The following is a 24,656-nucleotide window of genomic DNA, read 5'->3' on the forward strand; positions in this document are numbered from 1 at the left end:
TGCTCCCCCCCTGAGCATCCGTGGGAATGAGCTCAGGAGCACAGAATAGGGAACTCAGACCTGATTCATGGCGTTGGCAGTGTGGTATAATTCACACGCTGAATATGAGTACTGAATGCCAGAGTGGTGACTCTAAAGTTCCCTCTTGACACTGAGGGCACCTGGTGAACAAAAGCTTACTTATTCTTCATAAGGTTCAATTTCCCACACGCCAGATGGGATTTTTATATTTTTGTTTCAACAGAGGTGGTCAAAAACACTTGGTGGTTTTGAATAAACATTGAGCTCTCATCTGAAGGGGCTGTTAATGAGAGCCATATAAGCTTTCTCTCCATGTTTGGTTTCGGTTTTGGTGGTAACAATAAAAGTATGGTGGGGACCACACAGTGAGGGAAGGTGGAAATGTCTCAATAACTAGAATAAAAGAAAGTAATAAAAAAAAAAGAACAAACATTTTATTTACACAGTGATTTTGATTTTAGTTAGCTCTGAAAAAAAAGTCAGAGTTTTTTAAAAAGACATTCACTCTGTTAAAAACTACAAAAAAATCATACACACCTTAGTAAACAAATTACAAACAAACAGACACATCTCACTTCACATGCTTACAAACACACGATCGGTGAAAGCTGCAATTATTTCAGAGCCTTCCTACCCTTCTGTCTGTCCTCCAGGAGCTACCTGTTAATGATCACGGTCTCAACAGGAAGTCCCTCCTAACAGCATCAAGCCTCTCTCATGCTTCCATATCTCCACTGTCCTCCTGGCACCTGCCCTTTCACAGGGCCATATTAGATAAACATGGTCAAAGTTCCAAAACATGAGATTAACATATGTAGAAACGCTCCCTGCGAGTCAAAAGCTCAGTCTTCAACTTGCCCCGCTTTGTTTGTGAGGTTTTCTTCTACCTTGCCGATGAGCTGATATCAGCTTCAGACAGAGGCTGAACTGAGGGGCTGTGTAAAGGGTCACTATAAGAAAAATAAGGAATTTTTATAACTGTAAATCGTGGGAAGATATTCCAGTAGAGCCCCAGAATATAAATATAGACCTGGAAATGTGCATGATATGTCCCCTTTAAAAACAAAGGTTTCATACATGCACAGAAGTACACACAAACACAAAATGTCAACACACAGTTCTCCCATTAACAAATGCAATTAATTAATTCTTTACCAACTAATAACCTCTGTTTGTTATGTCTTACTGTTTTTGCGTTATTGTCTGTATATTTTGTTACACCAGCATCAGTCAAATTTGTCACCTTTTTGTTCCGTGTCCCATTGCACTAATAAATGGAACAAAAATAATAATAATAACAAATGAAGAGACAGCTACTTTATATTTCTGTCTATGGGATTAAAGCTAGTGTGACAGCGAATCTGCTCTAGTGCTCCCTTCCACACTATCCCAAAGCATAGGTTCCTGATAATGGAGAACACATCATATACATTTCAGCCCTGTCTCACTACATCTCGAGAGTGTGATTCTTTGCCACGCTGGGTGTAAAATCACTGATTGTGCAGTTAAGTTATAACAGGAGCCATCACTTTATGCAAATTCATTTGATTAGTCTCATATTCATAAATACACGGATCAATCAGTTATAGACGGATGTAACATCTATTTTATAGCATATTTTGGGGATGTTTGCTATTGCTAAATACAAAGGTGGTAAAACAGATTTCAGTTCCAGAGAAACTCCAGCTGAACCCGAGTCTGCTGCCAAAGACGGAAAAAAAGAAACAACAGACGATTTTGTTGGGATGCTGTTTGGACCTCAGTCTGTGTGATACATTCATTAAGTTTTTATTGGGCATCTGTGTCGTGGCAGCACAAAAAAGCTCTGGTGGATTGATTCTGTGTCTCCACCCAATACAGCATGGAAGCGATATCAGGGTTTCAGTGGAAAATCCCAAAGGCTATTAATGGCAACAGTTGGGCAATGCTTAATTTGAAGATTTCATACATATAGAAAAATCCTGCTGGACATGTGACAGTTTCAGAATAACAGATATCCTAGATAAATCACAATGCAGGCATATGTTTAATTGTTTGCTCGGCCCAGTTAAACACACAAAATACCTGATTACTGTCAGTCTTAGCTTCAACAATAAAGAGACACATTCACATCCTTGTTGTGAAGTTGGGAGAGCTTCTGGTTTCAAAAATCTTTTTTGCTATGGTGTAAATTCCCATTTCAAAGTTGTCTTTTAATGATATCCTCAGTGTTTCACAACATAGAGACACAGGTGTTTCCTTAATAATTTAAAGTCAGACTGAAATTTGATGACGATGATGATGATATTGCAGCTATGGTGTTCAAGTTTTACACTTTTGAAAAGAGGATAAAATCACTTATGTGTGGAAGACAGTATCTATAAGCTTTAAGCCTCTGGGACAATATTTCCTATAGCAGTGGTTGATCTGGAGAAGTTATGAGGGGGGACCCAAACCCTACCAAATTTGCAACAGCACATACATTTTGAATGAAATGTAATGCTGCCCAAATTATGTTTTTAATTAACATATTTTTTTTACTTCTGCCGTTTGCCTCGATGACCATTTTGAAAATGATTGTACCTTTAAGAAGATATAAAGGTTTAAAGTGGGGACTCCATCTTGGATTCTTGATGCGTTGCTTCTTTTAGTCATTAATTGTTATGCAAGTTGTGCCAAATCAGCAATTACGTCTAATCGTGTGTATGTTTTGCTAGAGTGGGTTTACTAGATTTGCTGCAAAGTTAATCTGGTAACATTACAATACACCAATAAGTTCCTGCTTTCCTACAAATCTAACATTATCTGATATCTACAGAGATAGAACCTAAAGCTAGTCTCCTGTTGTAGCATGCGACATGTAAAAGCACTTTTTGCAATTGTGTAAGATTTTAAACTGTGTAGAAAAACATTTGGCATGGAGAAAATAGAGTCTGGTTTCCCTTTTCTAACCCGCCACCCTCTCTAAAGCAGTAGAGTAAAATATAGCATGTTAAAAGAATTAAAGTCTTCATTGTGCTCCGTTTGTCATTTCTACATTTACACTTAATTTGGAGTAAAAAGAAGAAATGGGTAGTTAGCATTTATCAGCATTAGCATTATCCACCTTGAAAAAGAAAAAGAACAACACCTACAGAAAGTGAAACTTCACTCAGAGAAATTCCAAAGAAGAGTTTGTTACAGACTGTGGCACTCACACAATACAGCATTATCCACTAAGTGCAGTGCAGATAAAAACAAGAGGAAGAATCTCACAGATAATCGCCTAAACATAAAAGGTACACACAGAATATGCAGGTTTATGCTTGTGTTAGAGCGGGCAGTTTATTCTTGTTACTTGAATGAGAATCAGAGGTAGTTTAGCTGGCAGGTTCTTTCAGGTGGAACAGGAATTTAACCTTGGTGCACAAAACATGAGGGGTCAACAAAAGGTTGAGATGTTATACGTATGTATATATATATACACGTATAACATCGTATGCATACGTATACATATCATATATGAAATACAAAGTATACAGTATTCTGTTTAAGCTGCTGATAGTGTACACATTTTCTGAATTTATCTAGGTAAACTTTTCACTTTGCCCTCCTCAATTAGCCAGAGAACATATACTTATGTCTACTGTAATGTTAAAAGAGAAGTTCACAGTTTTTCAAGTCTGTCTTAAAAAGAAAAAAAAAAAAACAGTCAGGTGCTCATATGAACACTGAAAGAGATTTTCCTCCACCCAGTGGAAGTACTGAACTGAAACTGAGGAATTAAAGACAAACTGTGTACTAAACAGTAGTCAGTAAGTGCTACATTCAAACCACACTGGAATCATTAATGTTATATCTTATATGTCATTAAGATAAAGCATCAGAGTTTAGAGTTTCCTGCTGCTTTAATTCTCTGCCGTGGTATTTCTGCACCCTGAGTCAGAACTGATTCATGGTGTGGTCAGTTCAGTGGTATTAGATACTGGACATTTGAAGACGTTATATTTATATCCATATATTTAAGGGCTGCTATTTGAAGATACACCATACAGTGTATGACAGCTGTTCTAATCTCCTCTGCTACACAGAAAGTGATGTTCACCATCTATAGAAAGTCAAACTAAGAAAATATCCAAGAAAGAAAACTAATTCACAGCACCACACACACACTAAATATGAGACATCATTTATAGGGAGAGCTGTAGAGATGGAAACAAAACTGGCAAAATACGAGAATCTCGATAACCACTTTAACTCACACAGTAGGTGCAGTATATTCACACAGGTGGATCATGAGACCCAGACAGTCTCACTGAACGTACCCAATAAAACTGTTTGACTTTTAGGTGCTCAGAGGCCTGCTGGTAGTTTTAGACAGTACATAAAATGGCTCAGAGGTGAGATACAAGCAAGATAATTCAAGTTTATGCATGTTTTAGAGCAGGCAGTTTACCCCTGCTTGTGGAATGAGAATGAGAAGTACCTGGCAGCTACTACTGCCAGGTACTTTCAGATGGAAGAGGAATTTACCCTGGTGCACAAAACATGAAATAGCAAAGTTATCAGACATTATCAGACTCAAAATAAATTCTTGAGATGTTAGACAGCATGCAAAATACACAATATATACACATTTGTTAAGGAAAAATACCTACAATTTGATATCCAACACTGAACTAAGATATTTCACGATATGCGGAGAGGAGAATAATACTGTACATGTTTAATGGCAGACTGATCTGAGAACAAACTTAAGCAGAGATTAAAGCTGAAATGGTGATGATATAGAAGGTATTTCACAAAATAAGGCTTAAAATGATTTATGTTTGTTTTTAAACAGTTGTGGAAGAGGTACAGAAGTAAAAGTATATTGTCGAAACTATTGTCACCAACTTAAATACTTAAAAGGATAAAAAGTATAATATAATATAGTACAATACTGAAAAATGACCCCTGTGAATGTTATACTGTTGGATTGTTATTGCAATAACATATAAGTGACATTTTATTGTAGCTGCTCGAGCTGGAGACGATTTTAAGAACTTTATATATACTGCTGGAAGTTTAATCTAAAACGATGTATCATCTGTGTGAAAAATCTTTAGAGGTGAGACAAGTCAATTGACAAAAAAAGAATATGGCAATCATTTTTTATTATTGATTCTTGTTTTAAATACTTAAAAAAAAAAGCCAAACATTTGATGATTCTTGCTCCTCAAATGTGAGAATTGGTTGTTTTCCTTCATCTTAAACTGTATTGAATAACATATTTTTTGCATTTTGGACTCCTGGTCCGACAAAATAAGACATATAAAGATGGCACTTTGGACATTTTCTGACATTTTAAAGACTAAATGATTTATTTAGAAAATTATTGGCAGATTGCACAATAATCAAGTTACAGTAAAAGTACATTGGGATTTTTGCAGAAAAGACTCTTTCTAACCCAGACACAGATATGATGATTTGTTGTTCATGGATTCACAGAAATAATTGAGCTCAGACTTATCTATTAATACTTTTGGTTTTGAATTTCAGTTTTGTATTTACTCAGCATGTGATTTTGATCATCGTATTTTGTATTTTATACTTTGTCACATATTGTTGTGCCTCTGAGCCCGATCTCCCACAAAGAATTTGTAAAACTCAGAGGAGGAACTTCATCAGGAACCAGCTATGCCACTTTGCACTCCCAGCAGCAGAGATCACAGACTGACCTCAGCCTATGAGACAAAGAACTCTCTGATTGGTGCATTGAGTAACAAGGGCGGGACCCACAGTGTGGTGTGATTACTGGTAAATGGGGACTGATCCATATGGAAAGTACCTGAAAATCTCAGATGGGCCACGAGTCAGGACGGGGTCAACTGTGTTCAACTGCATGTGGGTGTGAGAGAGATCATGTGCCTGCAGGCTTGTTCTGCAGTGACTTTAGTAAACCTAGGGGCAAAGGCCTGGCTGTTTATAAAACCATGCTAGATAAAAACTACTTTTTTAATCAGAATAAGCTAAATTGAGTGACTTTAGCAAAACATCATGGGTTTTCTACACATTCAATTTGACCATAATCAAGAAATCACGTATATATTTTTCAGCTCTTTTCTCTATTTTCAGTGGATAAGGTGTGTCTCAGACTCTCCTATTACACAAACATTATCACTTGATCTTTTGCTGTTGTGTCTGTTTAATTAAATCGGAAAAACACTCACCCTCAGTCACACATAAACACATAATTACACCATGTTGGCACAGGCTAATGCAGAAAGACACATATTATTTTAGTAGAGGACAAAGTTGGACGGGAAAAAAACTCACAGCTTGGTAGATAAGATAACTTTACTGTCACTGTACAAATACAATGAAATGTTGTTTGGAGCAAGCCTATACATGCCTAATTAAGAATAAACTATAAAAGAATAACTATGAAAAATATAGACACTATAAAGTGTAAGATACAAAAAATATAAAATAGATAAGAATGGAATACTGTATATACACAGTATATAGAAGCATGTTGATCCAGTAGTGCAGCAGTTGTGAGTAATATTACATAGAACAAATTATTGCACTTGAAGATAGAAGATCGCACAGAACAGATTATAGTTAGGGGAGTTGGTGAAGTAAGTAAAGGAACAGTAATAGTCACTCAAAACATGTGTAAGTGTTTAAATGTGTGTGATGTAGCTAGTCCAGTTCAATTACAGTGGTGGTGATGTTGTAAGGGGGCGTAGGTGACAGTGTTGGGATAAAAACTGTTCTTCAGCCTGGTCATGGGAGCATACAGGGCTTTGTAGTGGCTGCCAGATGGCAGAAGAATGAAGATGCTGTGGGTCGGGGTGGGTGGGGTATCCATCATGTCATGAATTCATGGACTTGTTAAAAGACAGAGAATTAGAGGTGAAGATAAAGAGAAACTTAAAGAGAGACTCTCCTCCATAACCATACATTGTTTGCCTCGGTTTGGCTCTGTGACACACATTTTCCACGACCCTCCGGGAGGCCTTTAGATGTGGTTGACCTGACTGTGCAACGGCTCAGGGAAAACATCAAAACATCTTCAAAATTAAACAATTATGTCTACCATAACCGCGAAAAAGTAGAAAAATACCTTCTTTTGATTGTTTTGTATATATTTTTTGCCTAATTTGGCTGTAGCAGCAGGGAAAGAGACATGACTGTGGGAGCATGTTGTGTTGCATGTATCGTACAGAGGGGTGACAAATTAAAGGAAAAACTGGTACAGGTCTGAATGTTTGACCCCTACAGTGAGGGGATCTGGTGGCTCTGTTATGCTGTGGGGGGCATTTTGCTGTCATGGTTTGGGTCTAGTTGTCCCCTTAGAGGGAAGGGTCACTGCAAATCAATACAAAGTTGTTCTGAGTCATTACCTTTATCCTGTGATGAAACATTTCTATCCTGATGGGAGCGGTCACTTCCAGCATAACAATGCCCCCATCCGTAGGTCACGAGGGGTCACTGACTGGTTTGATTTGTATGAAAATGATGTGAGTCATATACTATGGCCTTCACAGTCATCAGATCTCAGCCCAATTGAACACCTATGGGAGATTTTGGGCCGACATGTTAGACAGCGCTCTCCAGCACCATCATCAAAACACCAAATGAGGGAATATCTTTTTGAAGAATGGTGTTCATCCCTCCAGAAGAGTTCAAAAGAGACTTGTAGAATCAGTGCCAAGGTGCATTGAAGTTCTTCTGGTGGCCTGCCTACCTTATTAAGACACTTTAAGTTGGTTTTTCCTTTAATTTGTCACCTGTCTGTATGTTACTGTAGGTTATGCAAATTAATATAGTATTTGTAGAAAAAATTACAACACAGTATACTGAGTTTTTCTCCCCATTTTCCAAATTCACTTTAAGGTTTAAGCATGTACACACGTGCCTGATTTCTGACATTACAACTAGTTTGGAAGCCAGTCGTGGTCCAGTATTCAACTTATACAAGTGTTATGTGGAAATTTGAATCCTCCAGTGCACAAACACTGAGAACGGAGTTTTCAGTGAATTAGGAGACATCTTGTGTCCAGCAGTTGAACTTTTGAAATGAAAAATATTTACATATTCATAGACTGGAATTTTTAATGAGGGAGAAGGAGGAGATGTTGTTTAAAGGATGTTGACAAAGAAACTGAACTTTTTTGTGCAAAAACCATATTAGACACACATTATTATTCAATGTATAGTATTTAATATACATCTAAAATATGTACAAGGGAGATATTTAAATTTGTGACACAATTTGTTCTGCCGCCATAGTCAGTCAATTTTTTCTCTCTGAAATATCCGTACATGGCGATACCGTGTGGTATGAGTAGGATTAGGAAAAGATTGTGGTTATAGCAAATAAACTATGGGTACGGTATGGTTAGGATTAAGCAACTACGACTTGTGGGTTAAGGTGAGGTTTGGGGGAGGGATTGGGGTTGACTCCTTTTATGCACAGACCTACTGACATCACCAGCCATACGTTCAAGGGGAAGTGGCACATGCCACATCCACAACCCTTTGTAGGTTTGTAATTTCTCAGGTTCAAGGTGGAGTTCTGGTGGAGTTATTTCTGATGTGGAAGAATGAAATAAATAGGGAAGATAGGGGAAATGGTAAGGGGGAACAATGGTTGAGGTTAGGGGTAGGGGGTAGGGAATGGTAGGTAGGGTCAGAGGTCAGGGTCAGGGATGAATGTTCGACGAGAAGAGGGGAGGTCCAGAGATGGATGAGTCCTGTCCAAAAATTAAAATAAAAACATAAATATAAAAAAATTAGACAAATAATTAAAGGTTGAAACAAGTTCATGGGTTCTTGAAGGATGACTAAAGGAGTGTAATTGGTGGTGGGAGTCTGAATGAGCTGTAAGTGCCACAGCAATCTGTTAAGTGCTCCAATGGAAAAAGGGAAGGAAACAATTATAAACAACAAACCAGAATGAATCATATCAAAATAGGATAAAAAATATCTCACTTCAAAATATATATAAATAAATAAACAGATAAATAATATACAATAGCCTATATATATGGAAATAACCCACAGATGGTGTCTCAGAATCCCCCCCACCAGTTCACAACCATAACCAAATATAAATAAATTTAAATGAATGTAGATAAATGCTTGGTGGACTGTGGACTATGAGAGGTTTGTTTCCAGTATCATGATGTGAAGGTGGGTCTTATCAATGCGTGTAAAGTGCTTGACTTGTCTAGAGTCTTTGTTTGAATGTTATGTAGGTGTTGTTTGAGTCTAATTCCTAGTGCGTGTCTGGTTTCCTCTATATGTGTGTGATTACAGTGGGTGCGCATGATGATGTAAACCAGATTCTCTGTCAACAACTGAGTACTGCGGGGGAGTGGATAACCTTTTGACCTGGTCCAGAGGAGTCATTCTTGTCGGAAGTGGGAGGCCCACGTGGGAGGAGCCACAGGAGGACCTGACCGGAGAGGAGGATCTGACTATGTCCTTAAGGTTATTGTTTTTCTTGTATGCTATTATGAAGTTTTGCAATGGTGGGTGAAAGAGCTGTGCTTTGCAGAAGTTGCGTTTGACGGCTGTATTTAGTGTCCTCATAAAGCTTACTAATACAAAGAATTGCTCCTAGTTATGAAATTCTAAGAAAATTCTTAGAATTATGATGTTTCCTAAGAATTTCCCTTTACAGTTAAGACTAGATTCTGATAAAGATAAAAGTTATTCACAAAGTATCTTAGCCCTTAAGAGAACTCCTGTTAGGAGGACTTTTAAGAGGCTTAAGAGGTTCTTAAGCAGAGGAGAAAGTGTCGGAAAGACAAAGAGGTAGGAGAAATATTCTCCAAATGCTGAATGACAGTGAGTTCATGAAACACTACAGATTAGATTGTGCAGGGATAATGTGTGTCGTCCATCTCATTTACAGATGAGCTCCCATCTCCCACCCAACACAATAATACTATAAAGCCAGAGATGAAAGTGATCACAACACTAAGTGTAATTTGGCAAGTGGAAAAATTTGGAATTTGCTGGCAGCTGGGAAAAAAAAGATTTACATGCCAACCAACACTGCTACTTGTATAAACTGGCCAGCAATCACAGAAATTGATGAAAGCTGAGACATTTTTAAGCCAAATAGATTAAGAACTAAAATGACCAGCATGGTAAATAAACGTAAGAAAATAAATATAACAACTATCAGCATGTGTGTAGGCTGCTGCACAAGTAGGCCTGTGTTTTCATAGGCTACTTTTGTAGTATGGCTCACAATTTAATCAACAGAGATGTTCATTACATAAAATAGTATTTATAAATACACCATGTCTTAATAGAGACTAAATTCCATGATTAGGCCTATCAAGTTCACTTTCCATTCTATGCCCATTTTCACTAAAAGTGCATTTTTCTTTCTTTTTGATCAACCAATCACACATTTTAAAAGAACGAGTCATACCTAGAAACGGGATCAACCACACCCCCTCACAAGTTTCTGTCCCTTCCTTGCCCAGAGTTGCTCTGAGAATTTTCCTAAATCACTCTTAATCTAGGAGTCCTTGCTAGAAATTTTTAGGCAGGTTGGGAGCTCTCTGAGAGTATTCTCAAAAATGTTTGAGAATACAGCCCCTGGAGTCCTGATTGTATGCGGTGATGAATGTTACGATGTCTCTGGCCCCACGGCAGGTGCTCTGTTATGATTTGGTTTTAAGGTGTTGGTATTGATATAACGGAGGGATCTTTTCGAGTATCCTCAGGTTCTGAGTGATTGAAGTGATGAAAATGAATGTCCAGTGAAGAAAGTCTATGAAATCCGATGAATTGTGATGTAACTATACCTTTAAAAGTGTGTTTGTGATGGAAACTGTGCTCATGGAGGAAGCAATGTGTGTCTGTAGGTTTTAAAAATACCTTGGTTGACCAAGTTTTTGTGCCATCTGGTAGAGGTGAAAAGAATAGCCTAAGTAATGTCCCAAAAAAAAAAATCAGTTGTTGTTATCAGTGTGGGCTTTGGGTTTAATTGTTTCATCGTGTTGTAGCGGTTTGACTAGGAGCCCGCATGCCAGTCAGATTGCAAGTCTGACAAAGATAATATTTTTAGTTATATACCAGCCAACCCTACAAAGGACCCATGTCTTGTGGTACATGGCCCCTTAACAATCACTAACAACCAGGTATTTCAAAAGGCACCAGCAAACAACAAGAAAGACAAAACACACGAGAACTGGAAGTCCATCGCAGTGTATCATACAGCCAGTGCTCAATACAAAACCCACAGTTCAATTACCAATGAATGAGTCCTTATCTCAACAAAAAAAACTCCTCCTCGGGATCCCGGAAAGCAAACAAAAATACTCAGTTTGAGACTCAGTACCACAGTTGACCAACGAAAATAAACCCGAGACTCAATACCACAGTTGGCCAGCAAAAATAAACCCACAAAACTCCCTGAGTGATTGAAATAGAATGTGTGCGGCTTCCTGAAAATGAATGTCCAGTGAACAGATCCTGTGGAATCAGATGGGTTGTGATTTAACTATACCTTTAAAAGTGTGTTTGGGATGGAAACTGTGTTTATGGAGGAGACAATATGTGTCTGTAGGTTTGAAAAAGACCTTGGTTAACCTTGGAGTTTTTGTGCCATCTGGTAGATGTGAAAAGAATATAGTAGTGTCCAAAAAAAAAAAAATCAACTGTACTATCACCAGTGGGGGCTTTGAGTTTATTTGTTTCATGTTGTGTGGGAAAGGATTGTGATTGCAGTTTAAAAATAAGGAGAGTGAGGGATGGGGAATGTGATGCAACAAAAGTGAACGTTAATTGCAGGTGTGCAATGGGACAAAGACCTCGGTTTCCTGCATGAAAGCCAGACAAGCAACACACCCATCCTCCACCCCTTCCTCCATAGCTTTACTTACTGCCTTGCTACATAAAGGGCACACTACTTCTACATTTCTGGGGTTGCTGTGGCTCAACTGCATTTACAATTGACTTGCTGCATTGGCCCTGAATGTTGGGATTAGCCAAAAATCATGAGGTGTGAAATTGTCAAGTATAAACATAACTATGGGCTGCCTTAAGATTTGATCCTCCATGCAGGTTGGAGGTGAACCAAAACATGCTGACATGCATGCAACACGAAGGGGCCACCCATGCACAACACAAAAACAGTTAAAAAAAAAAGGTACGTCGGTATGCGTAGCAAATACATGCAACATTTTAAATTCATAAATCTGATTTGGAATCCATTTAAGTTACAATTGTTAAGATTTCAGTCTTGGTTGATTTGGCTGGTGACATTAGCAAGTGAGGTTTAGTGCTACAGGTCTCAGAATGCTGGAGGCAGGAAACGCTCGATGAGTAAGTACTTCGTCAGAAATACAACAGAAGAGCAACTGGTGGATCAGCCTACAGTACAACCAAACAAACTGATGTTATTTTCGGTTTCATTGCTGCCTGCATTATTTAAAACTGTCCTGTTTTGTAGACACATTTTTTGTTAATGGCCATGGTCAGGGCTAACCTCTTACAAGGTGGCATTTATTGTGAAGCAGTCATAGTAAAAGCAATGTATTTGTGTTTCCCCAGTTGAATACTTTTAATGTGAAGCAGCAGCAGTAGGAAATGCTCCATTTGCAGGGGCAGAAACTTAATGCAACTATTATAGTGTGTTTAGAGAGTTAACAGTACACAGTGAGGTCTGGCAGACTCGACCACCAAAACTACTTTATAGAGAGGTGAGTAGAATGTAAACACATTGAATAGTCATTGCTGCAAAAATGCAGAAATTCATGAAAATCATTTAATGAAAAAGTATTTAGGCTGACAAATGATACGGTGATGTTAGAAAACACTATGTGCTATACATTTAAATGAGTTACTGTAACATCTGAACTTTGTTCAAGTTTATGACCTGTATGCTTCCAAAACATACAGGTCTACTAACTTCTTGTTTCCAAAAGTTAGTTGCACTACTCTCAGCAGTGGAAACTCCCTAAAATTTGAAACAGTTTTCCTTGATGATGTTCTTGTGAACCATCATCTGCCTGTGTAGTGTCATACAGGAACTCCTCTTGATTAGTCAGTGCATAAACAAGACACTAGAGGGCTTTTAATTTGAAATGGTGGATACAGGAAGTGGTGACGCGTGGCGACCAAGGCCCCAGGAAATACTAACTTACTACCTACCATATACTCAATCAGTGTGTGCTGTATACTGCCTACTATGTAAACGATTAAGTACGCCAATACCAGCAGACTGTTCACACTACAGTATACTCAAGCAAGACAGTCATGTGACCACATCACGTGACTGCATCACATGACTGTATCGATCACAACATCTGGTCTCACCTGGCCAGCTTCACATCTCCGAAAACATTGCACCAAATTTCCAAACAGGTGTTATTTGGATAAACTGACCACATATTGACCACATATTACTTTCTCACATGAAAAAATATTAAAACTTAATAAAATAACATAACATAACATAACACAGTCCTACAGAGAAAATGACAACAGCTTAATCGCTATCAGTTAGTGCGAAATACATTCTGGGATTCTTACAGCCAACCAATGGTATGACTTCATCACTCAATCAGTCAGTCAGAGACATTTGGCCTCGTTGTTGCAGTCCAGCCAAAAAGGGATGCCCTCCTCTAATAATCACCACATTTACTCGAGTGCTGTGCAGCACATTTTCCATTTTCAAGTAGCCATTTCATTATGACTTCATGCAGAAAAGGCAGTGAAAGCTTGTAAAAAACATTTGTTTTAACACATTCTTTGATGATGATGATCATCTGTTAATGTTTACAGCTGAAGTCCAGGCCGACAGGCAGAGTGCAGAATTGATCAGGTCACAGGGCATGATTCAGATGATGATGATTATTCATTTTTAATCATTATTGTCCAAAGAGACATTCTGGGAATCCGAATCATCATTACAGGAGAACTGTGACTCTTTCCCTCTAAAAATGTTCAGCAAGGCACATAATTCTTAGCTTCTGCAGTAGAGCTACATGGCTACATCTCTTAAATATAGATGAGACAATGAGAAAGGGTAGTTGCCTACAGTATTGTTTCACAAATGTTTTGATGTATTTCATGTATATTTGCAACAGTTTTTCAGAAAAGTACTCACAATTACACAAGTGGTCCAGTCATACCTCACTCTGGTTGAACATGAGTCACAGACCAAATTCTGATGTGTGAACTTACAACAACTGAAAACGTAATAAAACATCACTTCCTCTTTTGGACCTTGGTCTTGGTTTCCATTTCTGGGAAATCAAGGTATCTGAGATGGTCCAGTAAGCATTAGCAACATGTGTTTCTCACTTTAGTGTTTATGTTTAATGAGAAACACATGTTCTTTAGTTTCCCTGTTTAGTTCCATTTCCTGTTAAGCTCCTTTTTTTAAAAATTAAGTTCCAGTTTGTTTGTGAAGCAGGAAGGACTTTGTCCAACAACTAAATACCAACAAATCACCCATATTAAATGACAAATACTTTGTTGTTAACTTACTTTCAGGACAAATAAGGATTTGCTGTTCTTACGGCCCTATTGGGGCCATAAGAACAGGAAAATATAATTTGTTAGAGCCTTACAAAACAATAAATCATTTCTGTTACAAAGATTAAATTGTTTTCTGATTTGGCAGCGCTCTAAGGTTTGGTTAGGGTTAGGCACAACTCCCGTTTATTGTCACTGTAAAATATTTGGGTAAAGTTGGAGAGCAATCATGGTCATGGTTAAAAGAAACCAACGCTGACTGTTCATAAAAGAGCGTGAAGCGGACAGTGATCTTTTGTGTTACAGTATGATGTTTTGTTGACCCATCCAACCATGACCTCCTCCCCGTGTGGCTCTAGAATAACATCTCACTATTTCCTCCTTTGCTCTCGAAGAACAGGATAATTAATAAGTGAGTGCTACGTGCAGGAAATGACAGTTCAAAGAAAATGAAAAAGGAAATCAAGTATACAATCTCCAAATGTTTCTGTAACATTTGTGACTCATCCATATTTTTGGACAGTGTATAAGCTAATAGAAATACACTGAAAAGCCAAGAGACAGAATTTATTCCCAATAAATATTTGATCTGATGCTTTTAAATAGTTTGTATTACTGAAGAGTACAGCATGTTTGATCTGAGTCAGTGTATTACTTGTTTTTCCATCCTTGTGAAGTAATTTTTAGGGTTCACTGACCAAGATGAGTACACCATGAAAACTTACCAAGCTTTTCTTGAGAGATATTTAACTGCCTCTGTAGTGATTTAGACCTTTTCTGTAATATTTCCCTGACTGACTTTACAGTTGTATGCATTTTTATTGCAGCACAGCACTATATGTCGCAACACAATGCAACTCAAACTAAAAGCAACCTAATGCGATGCAAATACCCAAAAACAAGACAACAACATAACGAAACGCAACGCAATGCAACAGAGACCCTCAAAGCAACGCTGTATATCTACAATAAATAAAAGCAGTAAATTATAATCTTATCAAGGATGTTGCACAAGCCTTTCAAGTTTCACTTTAGTCAAGTGTACTGTATCTCACATCATTTTCCCCAGAGTTCAGCAAAAAAAATCAATTTCAGGAGCATGAGGCTGTTTAGTTGCCCAAGGTGATGGAGCAGCTTTGATACCTTTGTTTTTGAAGACGTGAAACCTTTTGATTCAGAAACCTGCGGTAGAGTTTGTGCAACAGCACCTGATTTTTTAACCTAATAGGGGTTTAAAAGGTCTTTCACTGGCTTCACAGAGATTAGATCTGTTTGTCTGTGCGTTCGCGTTCGCTTACACCGTGAGTCAAACAGTTGATGAAATATTACAGAGTGGCGTAATGAGGCACATGAGGCAGGAGAGGAAGAAGTCTTGTGATGGAAAACCCTGATGTGTGTTACAGTAAAACTAGAGCTTTACATGAAGTGTCAGGCTGTTCATCCATACTACTCTTCTATCTTTTTATTTATCCAATAAAGCTGCCTTGATTTATGAATTTCACACTTTCCTTAATGTGATTTCTATGAAGACATTGTTAAAATTTTGTTTTTATGTGGTCAAATTAAAGTCAGTTCAACTTGAAATCAGTTCAAATAAACTCATAAATGCATCGCAGCTGGACTTGCTCTTGTTTGGCTCTTTTTCACTAAAATCACTGAAATACATCCAAACCAAGCAGCTGGAAAGCCTCCACTCAGCAGGGGTACGTTCATTTTAAAACATTTAAAGTGTCTGTCTGGTTAAGCGATACATTTCTTTCTCACGGCGAGTGATGGTTTACAGCATCCTTTGAGATATGTTTAGTCCAATTTGGTGGGTGTAATGGAGGCTAAAAAAGACCGATGCATGGTGTAAAACACAAAACAGTTCCTAATAGCCATAAATACAGCATGGGATGGATTAAACATATAAACCCACATTTTCAATCTTATCTGAAAAAAGTAACTTAAACAGCACTGGTTTTCAGCTTTAATAGTAACATTGCCACTTATCTGTAACAGCACAGTTAATAAAAAATTGTTTTGGATTTATTATATTTGTTTTAATCACTTAAAAGTGCAATTATACTTGATCTACTTATTTTTATCCTCCACTGTGAAATGCTGTGTCCAATCCTTTTTTAAAATTCCAATGGAGAAAAGTTAAATCCTTATTTGTATTTATTTTTGTTGGCCTACAAATCGTCTATCGAGTCTAGAAATATCTGAATTTTCCCATTATAATGTTTAAGTTTTAATTGTTGAATATAAAATCCCTTTGGGTCGCTAAAACTATCAAAATTCCCAAGAAAATCACTATTACTACAATACTTCTATGTCCTTAAATCCTTAAGTATAAAGCCTCTTGACATCCTTTCAATATAACTAATTCAACTCCACTTTGAACTGAGCTTAATTTCTTTTTACGTCACAAAAATTATCTTCATCCTGGACCATCCTCAAAACTTAATCCTGATAATACAAGTCACTTAACTTTTCTTAAACCAGGGGGGGAATAACAGCTGCCTTTGTTTGGAGAGATATCATGAGACAGAATTACACTGACTCTTGCTGTGACTCACTGAATGATGTGTTTTCTCTGCTAACTGCCAGTGATTATATGTTGTATGAGATAAACCTGTCATTAACCCAGAGGGCACAGGAGCAGCACAAGATGAACACCAAACTTCCCCGAGCAAAGTCAAAACTGTTAATTTGGATTTCCATTATTTCCTGCATGTTTGAGTGACATGAAAAAATACATCTATTTTAGTATAAGTGTTGTTTTCTTAGTGTTTAAAGAGAAGACACATTTACAAGCTTTGAGCATTTGTAAGATACTGTTGTGTCAATTTGTGTCAGGTGTAACTTGACAGCCAACTCTCAACCTTTGCCCTTTTGCTCTGACAGACTCACATGACATTTGTTACAGTCACTGCACAAGCAACATTTCCTCAGAAAAGAAGTGGTACAGGACATGTAGTAAGAAAGGGAAGATAGGAAGATGTACTTGTGACTGTGAGTCAACACAAGAGACTGAAAGAGCAGATAAAATCAGCCAAATATAATAATAATATGAGTCCAGCCTGCAAAACAAAGCTACCAATCATCTATCCACCTATTTATCTAAATATGGAACCTTTTTTTAGACATGGTGTGAGCAAAAAAAAAAGCATGTCAACAATCAAAATAAGACTTGGATTGCTTGCTTTATTCAGACCTGAACAGAAAGAACTTTTGTCTCTCTTATCTTTGTAATGTCAGCTCTTCTGCAGCCAAAACCGTCTTTGCCCAAACAAATATGACCTGGGGGACATCCAGTGATTTTAACTACTGCAGTGATTTTGATCCTTTGTTTGTAAAGTAAAAATGTCCTACCGTGCAAATTCCCCGTGTGCGGCATTTGGTTGAAGACAATTGGATGCCCTGTAACTACTTCAGCATTCACACTTGGTCTTCCTCCTGTCATAAAAGAATAAAAGCAAAAGTGGAATTTTTAGAGGAAGGTTTTGAACATTGTGTCAGCACTAACAAACCTGACAAAGTCACAAGTCTAAGCCTTTTACAAATATATGACACAGAAAGAAAGAGAATCAGTGTGCAGCAAATGAAAAATGAGGCTTGTTTTCAGTTTGACGTACATGCTTGTTGTGGTTTGTCCAGTGTGTCTTGGAAGGATTTGATGAGCCTGAGGTTTATCCAAGTTTCTCATCCTTTAAGAGAGCATAAAAATGACCAAAATTAGGGTTTTCCAAGTCAATGCTGCTGTGTTAACAGTGTTTTTTTTAGCAAAATAACATACACACAAATCATACAAAGGGCTTGAAGGTCAACTCGCTGAAGGACAATTTTAACCCACACAAACCAAACTTAAGTGTGGTCATGTGCAAAAAATTCCATTCTTCAAACTTACAGGTGTCACAGTTAAGCTGAAATGCCGTGAAAATAATCTCTCGATAACTGATTTATACCCAGCTGGCTGCAGGCTTCGGGCCTGTGTAACATTTCCTATTCGAGTAGCAGGGGTTTGTGGGATGTGTGGAGCTGTAAACAGGAAGTTGAGTAGAGCCAGTACAGGAAGTGCATCAGTCAAACACAATTTATCATTTCCAATAACTCAGTTGGGTTATTTGCCTGTTACAGTAAGTTGCAAGTGGCATATGACACAATGGGCATATGACTGTGGACTGTGACCCTGTGTTGTCTGACTTTTATTCCCTGAGTGAACAAAGCTTCTTTATGACTTCCCTCGCCTGTCTTTGTTCCTACCGGATATGTAAATATTTAAAACAAAGGTCACAAATATATTTTAATTTATAAAATAGGCAAAGTAGTTTCCTTAAACATCTTCACTTTGTGTTTGTGTGATGTAAATAAAGCAGCAGCAGGATGGTTTATGTGGATCGGCTCATAATGAAACTACAGTGCCCATGGTCACAGTATTAAAGGACCATGTCAGCGAGTGCAACAGAGAGGCTGACTGATGTCTTTTTAATAGTTTTTGGACACTATGCTTGTAGGTGCACAGCTGTGCAGTGAGCTAAACAAACTTCCAACAGAGAGTTTAACAGGATGCAATTGTGAAACTGTGACAAATTAACTGATGGTGATTACAAATCAGGAAAAGATACAATAAACAACAGTTGGACTTCAGTTATTTTAAAAAAGAATTAGTACAATAAGAACAAACTGACTCTCAAAAGTATAAGCTAGCTGTCAAATTAGTTACATTCTCATGCCAGAAATAAAGTATCATCTGTAGGCCTAAAGATCAACATTAAGTCCTCATAGGAAGTGTAGTGCTGTAATTATTCTAGTAAACACACACATAGAGTCAACAAGAGTAAACATTAAAAGTAAAATACTTTAAATACTTAAACAGTTAGCCCAACAGTAATTGAAAGCTGATGTGAAACCAGAACTTCTGGTTCCAGAAGTAAGAAAACCAACTTAAAAATCCCATACTGTATGTTACTATGCTAATAACTAAAAATCCTGCATTGGAACTGAGCTTTTCTCAACAGTATGTCATGTGACTCCTTTCATATGTTTAGATAAGCATGGTAGTTTTTTGAAAAATGATCTAATATCATTGTTTATTCAATATTTATGTTTTTTAATGGCCTTTAACGAACACTATTTTCCATAAGACTTAGACGTTTGCAGGTGCATACATGAGCTAGTTGAGGGGTTGTAATGTCTATAAGAACAGCAGGACGGAGAGTGAATGATGTAGTAATGTTTTGATGGCAGTAATTACAACTAAAAAGCTGTAAGAAAGTGTTGGGGGGGGTTTATGCATATGGATGAAACCAAGTTACGATGATGTAGGTGCCTGCACTGTGCTGCTGGTAGTATTCTGATGGGAACTGTAGTGTTTTCCGTGCTCACAAAGTAATCATTGTTAAAATCTCTGATCTTCTGATAGCAAGTGTTGCAACGGATGCTGAGTTGTCTTAGAACATGGAAAGTAGACCTCAGGAACACGATTTAGTTTTTCAGAAAGACGGATGAAAGAATCTGTTAATGAGGGATTGCCTTGAGTAACAGAAGCTAGAGGAACAAAGGTGAGACTGGACGTGATGTTATGACTTTGGCTCTCTATTCAACAGTTACTTAGTAAAATAATGATGAAATTCTCATGTTTACAATACCACTAATGTTACTCACGGTTTTGATATTAAAGATATAATTTGTTACTATGACAATATAAGTCACAAATCTCTAAATTATGTTGTCAACTTTTTTTATTTCATTGGGAAATTTTTTTATTCACAAACAGAAGTATTTAGGTTTGACCCTCTTTCCCTCTTTCTTTGTTGATTGAGTTCAACTCAATGCTCAACTCTTGCTCTTGCAAACAATAAAAAAGCAACAGGTTCTTAGAAATTTACAGAAATATATTTGATGAAACCCTGTGAAGTCAAATTAATTGCCCTTTTGTAATGTCTGTCAGTTGTTATAAAGAGTAGTGCAGATAATTCTCTAACAAGAGAATTTGCAGAGTAGCTAGCGGATGCCTGTCAACACTTGTCTGGACACAGGTCAGACAAATGGTGGACATAACAATGTCAGTAAGGGCCTGATCAGCTAGAGCATTTTTTGCAAGTTGCAAAACGCGAGGTGCACTGCACTGCTTTTTTCTTGAGGCCTACAATTTAAAAAAAGAAGAGCTTGCCACATCTTTTTTTATTGTTGCTTGGCAACCACCGAATCACCTGTCCTTAGCCTAACTGTTATTTTACTGTGAAGTGAACTCACTCCAGGCCCTCTGTCTTCTGTTCAGATCAGGGTAACTACGATTGGTAAAGTCATAGCTCTGGATATCTAGTAACAGCCACCACTAGTTTTTCCTCCATGACTGTTATCTCCACTTGTTGTCATCACCACCACAGAAGGCCCGTCTCTCAAGTCATCCAATTTGAAATGCAAATGACGTCGGCTGAGTTTGTTCAACTCATGGCACTCAGGGCGCTCCTGCAAAAATGTGACGCACATAGAGCGGAAACACACAAGGCGCTCAACAAGGTAAAAGCAGCAAGCAAAAAGCTTTATTCTCATTGAAAACAATTACAAAAAGCTGCCCCAGGCTGCTAAAACGTGCTCTGTCTGATCAGGGTCTAAAACTGTAACTGCTGCTGAACTGTGCTAGCAGAGGTTGCTATAGCAACAAAATGTTCAACTGAAACCAGCAGAAACCTGCTGCTGGTGGAAAATAATATAAGTAGGATAAATAAAAATGTTGGTTTTGGTCTTTCATGGGATTTGTTGACAATAAAACACATTTACACTGACAGTGAGGGCAGAGATGTTTGGGTGAATCACGAACAACAGTCACCCTTTTGACAGATGAGGGTAGTCTGTGTGAATGTGGAAGTTATTTAGTCTCTAAACTCTAGTCTGAAATGAATTGGGATGCTGACTTTGTGAAAAAAATTACATGAATGTAACGTTTCTGACCAACGTCCACAGTCTGGATGTGAAAGTGCTGTATGGATTAACTTAGCTCATTAAACCCAGCAAGAATGACTTGTTAGCTTATGATTTAATTCAAACTCCATGATTTCTTGCATTTTAATCCAGATTAAAGCATATTTTAAGATAATAAAAAATCTGAAACACGATACAGTAAAAGTGGACTTTTGGCTAGGAATCGTTGTCCTAAGCTGGAGGCAGACTACTCGATCTTCACCAGAATGTGATTGAAAAATGAAGATTCAATAGAGATATATGAAGGTAAAATTGTTTTCATGAAGCAGAGAACTTATACGTCCCGTGTCAGGTTCTTGTTAGAGCGGCTAAAAACAGCACAGCTTACATTTCAGAGCTGTCTGTGAAAACTGGACTGGCGGTTAAATTCAGTTGATTGGCTGGTTGGTTTGTCTGAGTACGTTTGAAACTTTCTATACTCTGCGCAGGTTAAGGCGGGCTCAGAATACAGGAGTTTTGGACCGATTTATCCCCAGTTCACCCCTTCCGACAATTGGAGGAGAAATCTGGTCTGGGACCTTGGCCGTTACCAACGTTCAGCCCAAATAATCTAGTAATGTGAGGAGTTTACAGATCCAATCTTAAATCTAAAGAACAAAATCTGGATGGTTACGTCACTACTTTCCGAGTGGTACCACAATAGCCAATGAGAGAAACAAGTCTACAAGGAGACGGGAGCGAATGAGAAGACTTTTGAAACAACAACAAGCTGTTGTACGGGTGCATTGGACAGCTGAGACGGAGGAAAGGCTTGTTGATACGTCTATCAATTAGCACAGCAGGAACTGTGCATAATGTGGATTTCCTTTAGGCAATACTCACTATGTTGCCAGGCTGGGTATCAAGCTGTACAGCATCTGGGTCCTGTTACAAATATATTTGAGTGCTACATCACTGAGTTCTTATTCATTATGGACTAAATAAGTATTTCCACAAGATTGACATGATACCTTAAGCCCCTCTGGAGTCCAGTGACACAGTCTCCTCATCATCTGCTGCAGAAGTGCCTTCCCCCTGCCATATTCAACAGAACTTGACCTAGCGTTGACAGGATGTGCCAAGACATATAAATATAATGAATAACACTTACCGGATTATCGTCTGGTGGCTCCAGAAGAGTGAGTGTGTTGCCAGATGCTGCAAGGCAAACCAAAGTCAGAGAGTGCACATAACACCATTTACATGGTTGATTGAGTTCCATGTGCAGTACTGGGATAATGTACCTTGTATGAAGAGGACAGTTTATGTAGGTGGGACACAGTCAGTGGCTGTCCCCCCCCGGATCCCTTCCATCACAGGCCTCCCTTGGTTCAGGTCAAGGGCCAGCTCCTCTGCTAAGGTGAAGTCTGGGGTTGGTGGGACAACCCCCCCCCTCCCCAGTGCCAGACACATGTGCCTTTTTCTTAACTGCTAAAATCAGTACAGACAATAAACTATGTGAGCAGGCAGCTTTTAAGTAATTTATACACCTCATTTGCACATTTTTATCAACAATCAAGGCACTTACCAGCCTGCAAAATGTTCTTATATTTAATCTCGACTTGTTGCAAAGTCCTCTTTTGTCCAGTCATGTTTGTTCTGTCGAAATATTTAGAGAGATAGATAGAGATATATATAGAGAGAGATTTGCACATATTGTTATAGTACATATTCTTGCATTGTGGTTTGTAATTAGTCTTCATGGTAAATTTCCTGAGTAACTATTAACTTCCACTGCTCACTTTTACGGCAAAGTGTACAACTGTTAATTTGTGAAAATGACAAGTAACTCCTTGAATTGTAATTATGACAGTTTCAGTGGAGCAGTGGTTAGTAAGTGTATATTTTTGGACTAGTTGTAGACAGTCGGTCCGCTATTGTCTGCCAGGCTTTTTCTCTCTGTTTAATTACAGCGGCCGTATTGCCTTTTTTACATATAATATGTTTCACCTCCTCATAAATTTCCATTATAAGCTGTTGCTCACTTGACGAGAAATACACTGCACGCGGCTTCTCCATTTCTGCATCAGTAAGATTGGATTTACAGATCCAATCTTAAATCTCCAGAACACAATCTGGATGGTTACGTCACTACTTTCCGAGTGAGACCACAATAGCCGATGAGAGAAACAAGTCTACAAGGAGACGAGAGCGAATGAGAGGACTTTTAAAACAACAACAAGCTTTTGTACGGGTGCATTGGACAGCTGAGACGGAGGAAAAGGCTTGTCGATACGTGGCAAGAACATGACGGCCTATATAACGTGTCTTCCAAGACATATCATAAGCATACGGAGAAAAGAGAAGAGCTGTACTAAAGCAAGTTGTTGCACCATGTCAGTCTCCATTTTGTTTGTATCTGCTTTCCCATGAGATCATGTGAGATCACGAGGTGGTGCATTGCTCCCTCTGGCACGATAATCTTAATAATATCCTGTAGTGTGTGATGTGCCATTATTTATTATCCTGCAGCGTGTGCATATTTGATTTCAAAGTCTTAGCCCGGCTTTAGTTGGTTAGTATGAATGCTGGATAGATGCCTCATTTTAACTGAAATGATGTGGTGACTACTTATTTGGCCAGTGAGGTTCAGCCAGGTGATATATTTGTTTAGCTCAAGTCTGTTGGATAGCCGGTTGATTGAATCGGTTGGCTGATTTATTGGGTTGGCTCACTGCATGTTTGTCTTTCAGTTACTCTTTTCTGAGTTTTGTTGGCAAGCTGAAAAGTCACCTGGCAAGTCAGTGGATTGGTTACTTTATTTTATTTGGCTCAAGTTGTTTGGATTTCTGGTTGAGTTATTAAGTCATTTGGCTGATTGTTTAGTGTGTTTGCTGGCTGGTTGATATTGTTTTGAGTGGATTCAGTTTTAACTGGCCTGGTTTTATTGTTAGATGACCTTGCAATAGATTATTTTATCCAGGTTGGGTTGGATGTGTTTGATTCTGTGGGTCTAAATTTAATCCTGTTTGTGACAGTGGCTTTTTCGTGGTTTGGTTTACTCTGACATGTTTTGCCTTGTTATGACCTAATTTACTCAGGACTTGTTGTGATTAGTCTCCTGAGAATAATTAGTCTGGACTAGTTTGTGTTAAATTTGTTATGTCTGTCTGTTCTCTTATATTCCTGCTTTGGTGTGGTGTGGTTTGGTTTGGTTGGGTTGGTTTGGTTTGGTTTAGTCTGACATGTTTTGCCTCGTTCTGACATAATTTACTCAGGATATGTTATGATTA

The 24,656-nt window shown here is 38.1% G+C and overlaps 1 long non-coding RNA gene across 3 annotated transcripts in view; it reads right to left on the reverse strand.

Annotated features, from left to right (window-relative positions):
* LOC122996903 overlaps positions 1–18,511 on the reverse strand; it is a 42,947-nt gene extending 24,436 nt beyond the window's left edge. For 2 of the 3 annotated variants that reach the window (XR_006407106.1, XR_006407105.1), the window contains exons 1-3: positions 18,368–18,511; positions 18,096–18,167; positions 17,833–17,916 (exon numbers count right to left, since the gene is read on the reverse strand). This is a non-coding gene — a long non-coding RNA (uncharacterized LOC122996903). Of the gene's footprint in view, positions 1–17,656; positions 17,761–17,832; positions 17,917–18,095; positions 18,168–18,367 lie in introns of those variants that run through there. The other variant, XR_006407104.1, reaches the window with a different exon arrangement.
* Positions 18,512–24,656: the final 6,145 nt, after the last annotated feature.

Source organism: Thunnus albacares, chromosome 14 (genome assembly GCF_914725855.1).
Source record: "Thunnus albacares chromosome 14, fThuAlb1.1, whole genome shotgun sequence".
Classification (NCBI taxonomy): Eukaryota; Metazoa; Chordata; class Actinopteri; order Scombriformes; family Scombridae; genus Thunnus; species Thunnus albacares.